Source organism: Populus euphratica, unplaced genomic scaffold (assembly GCF_000495115.2).
Source record: "Populus euphratica unplaced genomic scaffold, PopEup_1.0 scaffold204.1, whole genome shotgun sequence".
NCBI lineage: Eukaryota > Viridiplantae > Streptophyta > Magnoliopsida > Malpighiales > Salicaceae > Populus > Populus euphratica.
In genome coordinates this window covers 146,073-150,476 of record NW_011500087.1, presented here as the reverse complement: position 1 = coordinate 150,476, position 4,404 = coordinate 146,073, and the positions used below count along the sequence as shown (strand labels likewise).

At 30.0% G+C, this 4,404-nt stretch overlaps 1 protein-coding gene across 5 annotated transcripts in view; it reads left to right on the top strand.

Annotated features, from left to right (window-relative positions):
- Positions 1-2,995: 2,995 nt before the first annotated feature.
- The window catches only part of LOC105109006 (probable trehalose-phosphate phosphatase 4), a 6,725-nt gene continuing 5,316 nt past the window's right edge, over positions 2,996-4,404 (top strand). For all 5 annotated transcript variants that reach the window (XM_011003563.1, XM_011003567.1, XM_011003562.1 and 2 more), the window contains exon 1: positions 2,996-3,222. The gene's annotated coding sequence lies outside the window, so the exon portion shown is untranslated. The remainder of the gene's footprint in view (positions 3,223-4,404) is intronic.

Here is a 4,404-nt window from a genome sequence, read left to right as displayed (position 1 = left end):
ATATATAAAATATATATATATATATATATATATATATATATATATATATATATAATTCTAACCCATATTAAAAATGGACACCATTAACATAATTCATTTTTATTTTACTAGATCTAGATTCATATGAACATGAGAGAATCAAAATCCACTATGGTTTTAATTGCTTCTTCATGGAGTAAGAAACAGTTTAAATGCCAAATCTTGTAACCATGTACTCTTAACTATATCATATCTCAATAGTTTTCTTTCTATATTTTGGGTTATGGCCTATGAGTAAGGAGCCATTTAAATGCCAAATCTTGTAACTATGTAATTGAATAAAATGCATGTAGAATTCTCTTACATGTTATGGCCTATGAGTATCAGAGGAGATTTGTAGTATCTCTTCAGATTTTGGAGTATATTCACACGTTTTATCTTCACTCATTCACCCTTTTCTCTTACTTATATTCGATTTTATCTTCTTTATTTTTATCTCATTTTAAATTAGGGTAACCATGCAAACCGTCCTTTCTTCTTGGGAATTTTTAATTGATGGACCTAATAACGGAGACAATCATATTTGTCTTGCAATAATTCTATCACAAACACAAGGAAAGAATGGATTTATTCCTAAGCTGGATTAAAAGAAGATGGTGATCGAGCAACTTTTGGTACATGCATTTAATTTGAATGCAAATGATTTTTTTTAATCTTGTCACACTACCAAAACATTATTGAATAGTGACAGAATATTTTATTAGCATCTATGCTTGACGTCCATTGACATTTGAATTCTTAATAGAATTGCAGACGAGTTTATGTTGTTGATTATTTTATTGTCAGGAATTTGATGTTCGTCATTAAAAAAAAATTACCAACGAGTGTTCATCAGCAAATATGCCAATATAATAATTACTAATGAGCATTTTCATTGTTAATCTATTCACTAGGTTGTAAATATCACCTATAACATCACTGATAAAATTCCCTACAGAGTTTGATTTCATCGGCGAGTTTGAAAACTCCATAACATTTTGTAATTTTTCAACAAAATTGGTTTTGATATCATTGACGGCATCACCGATAAAATATTAATTTATATTGGTGATTCTGTATGTATTTTATTAATTTTTTTTCTTTTCATGTTTATTTATTATATCCCCAATTGAATCTTTTAAAACCAAAAATCACAAAAAATAATAAATTAAACAACAAGATTTTATAATATTAATTTAATAGTTAATATCAATATTCTATACAAATATCTTAATTATATTACAAACATTCATAACAAAAAGGGGAGGAAATCCTGAACCCGAAGGTGGAGGATAATACGTCAAAATATATGCATTACTTTCTCCTAATTCTTCCTATTTTGTTCTTCTAGATTGGCCTTCAAAATGTATAATCATTCCTCAACTTGTTCTCGGATCATCTCTTGAATGGCCAATGATGTTTGGCATGGGCTGAATTGTGGTGTGTATACAGTTAAAACACTATAGCACATCCTCATGTCTCGGGTTGTAGCCATAAAAATATCATAAACACGATTTATATTGAGTTCATTAGTTGCTCTAGCCTCCAACCACAATTGAGGATCGCAAGGAGGGTAGGTTAAAATGTATTCTTCATGTTTCATAACCATATCGACGTTATATGTTTTTTATAAATAAAAATTTTAAATCCAAAATTCATATTTATCCAGAAACATTAGTAATCTTATTATAAATATCTAAAAACATTTACAACAAACACTTTGGCTCTACTATCAATAAATCGTTGTTAGAGTTGGTTCATGCACAAGTTGTTAAGTCTACAAAATAATTTACTTTTAAAAAGATCTCATAAATAAACACTAAATTAATATTTTAAAAAAAATAATTATAAATTTAGAATGAGGTTTTACTATGCTCTTTGCATGGTTTAAAAAATAAAAAGATTCTCTGATATACTTACTCATAAAACTATGAGTTTGTTTATTTCTATTCTACGACCCAGATCATAATCACCAAATCATCTGACATCATAAATTCTTGAATTTTTTTTCATTTACTCTCCATGATGGGGCTTGGTTTGTAATGTTTACATAACACAACATCATCAAACTTGGTTTTTCCCTTTGCATATTTATAAGTATTATATTATAAATCAATCAACCTAATTTAGAACTTTTTTTTTTAGATTTTCTTATTTATGTTAGCTTTTGAATTTATTTAAGGAATTGTAAACCTTTAATAGAAACAAATTACTTGAAAAAAATATTTAATAGTAAAATTACAAATTATAATCTTGTGTGACAACTCTATTCGACTTTAATTATATTTTTTTAAAGTGTTATCTTTTTATTTATATTTTTATTTGCGTTGATTGGTATTAAAATAAAAGGTCCCAGTGATTATTTTAAATAACCACCCACCCTCCCTCGTTGATTGGTATTCAACTTCAATTATTTTATTTTTTTGGAAATCTTAAGTTGTTAAAGCATATTTATCAAAATTAAATAGAAACAAATTACTTGAAAAAAATATATAATAAAATTATAAATTATAATACTGTGTGACAACTTTATTGGACTTTAATTATATTTTTTTAAAGTGTTGTTTTTTTGTTTGTATTTTTACTTGTGTTGATTGATATTAAAATAAAAAGTCTCAATGATTATTTTAAATAACCACCCGCCCTCGTTAATTGGTTTTCAACTTCAATTATTTTTTTGTTTTAGAAATCTTAAGTTGTTTAAGAGCATATTCATCAAAATTAAATATTTTTCCCGTCACCTACCTCCCAATTTAAAGATATTAATACTGTTGAAGTTAATTCCATAATGGCAATCGCACGAAATTAATATTTCGCCAAATAAAATTAAATATAAGAAAGAGATACATTTAGAGTCCTATTTTGGTCAACGAAAAGTTTAAAGAAACATCACAAAAATTCAAAAGCAACTAGAAGGGATTAATTATATAAAAGGAAGTTTAAATTCAATAGGTCTCTTCCACGTCAATCAAGAAAACTTCCAAAATCCCTAAACCTCCTTCCTTACCTATTTAAACAAACCCCTCTCCCCTGACCTCTCCACCATCTTCTTTCTTCAACATTCCTCCTCCTTGCTCTCTGCTCTCTACCTACACACCTTACAAGCTAAAGTTTTCTCCATTGCCGGCCATAACTGTCTTCTCCTGTCGTCAAGCTTTTCCTTGACTCGGGACAGAAAAACAATCAGGAGATCACAGGAACAAGGTGCGTGTGTGGCCTTTCACTTCTCTATAATTTTATTTATTTGCAATGCTAATTAACTAGCCTATTTTTTCTTAATTTTCTTGATCGATGAACATGGATGTATGTATGTGCATGCTTGTCTTTCATTTAATGTGAGTGGGATTTCGGTTTGTAATGCAAAAACCCTTTTCTTTTATGTTGTTTTCACATTCATGGCTGTGATTTTTATTTTTATTTTCAAATTTCCGTCCATCAATGACCAAGATCTTCTCCTCATAAGTGCTAAAAAGCAGCCTCTTTTTATTTTTAAAAATATGTGAGATCTTAAAAATGAATGGTCCTGGAAATCCCACTTTAAAGCTTACAGGGATCACTAATTTATTTAAACAGTTTTTTTCTAATTTTAAATATTTATTCTTTTCTTCTTCAAGAAACACTGAACCGGTGGAAATAAAAACAAAAGACAGTTGGGTGTTCGTTTTTCACACTCTTTTTTTGTAAACCAATGGCATTTGGTCCGTACACGTGTCTCTCAACGGCCCCGTAAATGGACTGGGAAAGAAGGCCCTTTTGACCGTCAGACCGAAGTACAGTGCAAGAGCTGAACCGCTCTTGATCAGCCCTACTACTATATGACACGTGTCACTATGATGATTTGATGTGACCCACACAGGCTTGAGATTGGAAGTCAGACCGACCAGTTGCCTTTCTCTTCAGTTAAGTTCTGGTAGTTTTGGGGAATATTGTGGAGCTGTCGGGCCCTTATAGAGAAAGGATTAGTACCTAAAAAACGGTTAAAAGCATGTTGTGATGGTGATTAGTTGCATGTTGACAATACACTTTTTTTGTTTTCACTATCCTTGAACAAACCCTTTAAGGGTTAGGTTGTAATTGGCTTGTGCAAATTTTAGGGTTTTGTTTGGATTTGATGGTCAATAATCTAGGGATCATAGGATATCGTTATTCAAAAAGATTTTAGGTTCTATTTGGTAACGTGGCCAACTCACAACTGTCCGATACTTTTAGCGCGGCCGCGCTTGTAGTTAGCCACGTAATCAAATGAACTCTTAATCATGGAATTATGAGTAATTACTCAGGTAATGCATGCATTCCATTAGGAGGGAAATAAAATATAATAACTAGGTCCAATTATTTCTGGTCTCACCTCAACTGATAGAAATAAAGTTTTTTTAAAAAAAAAAA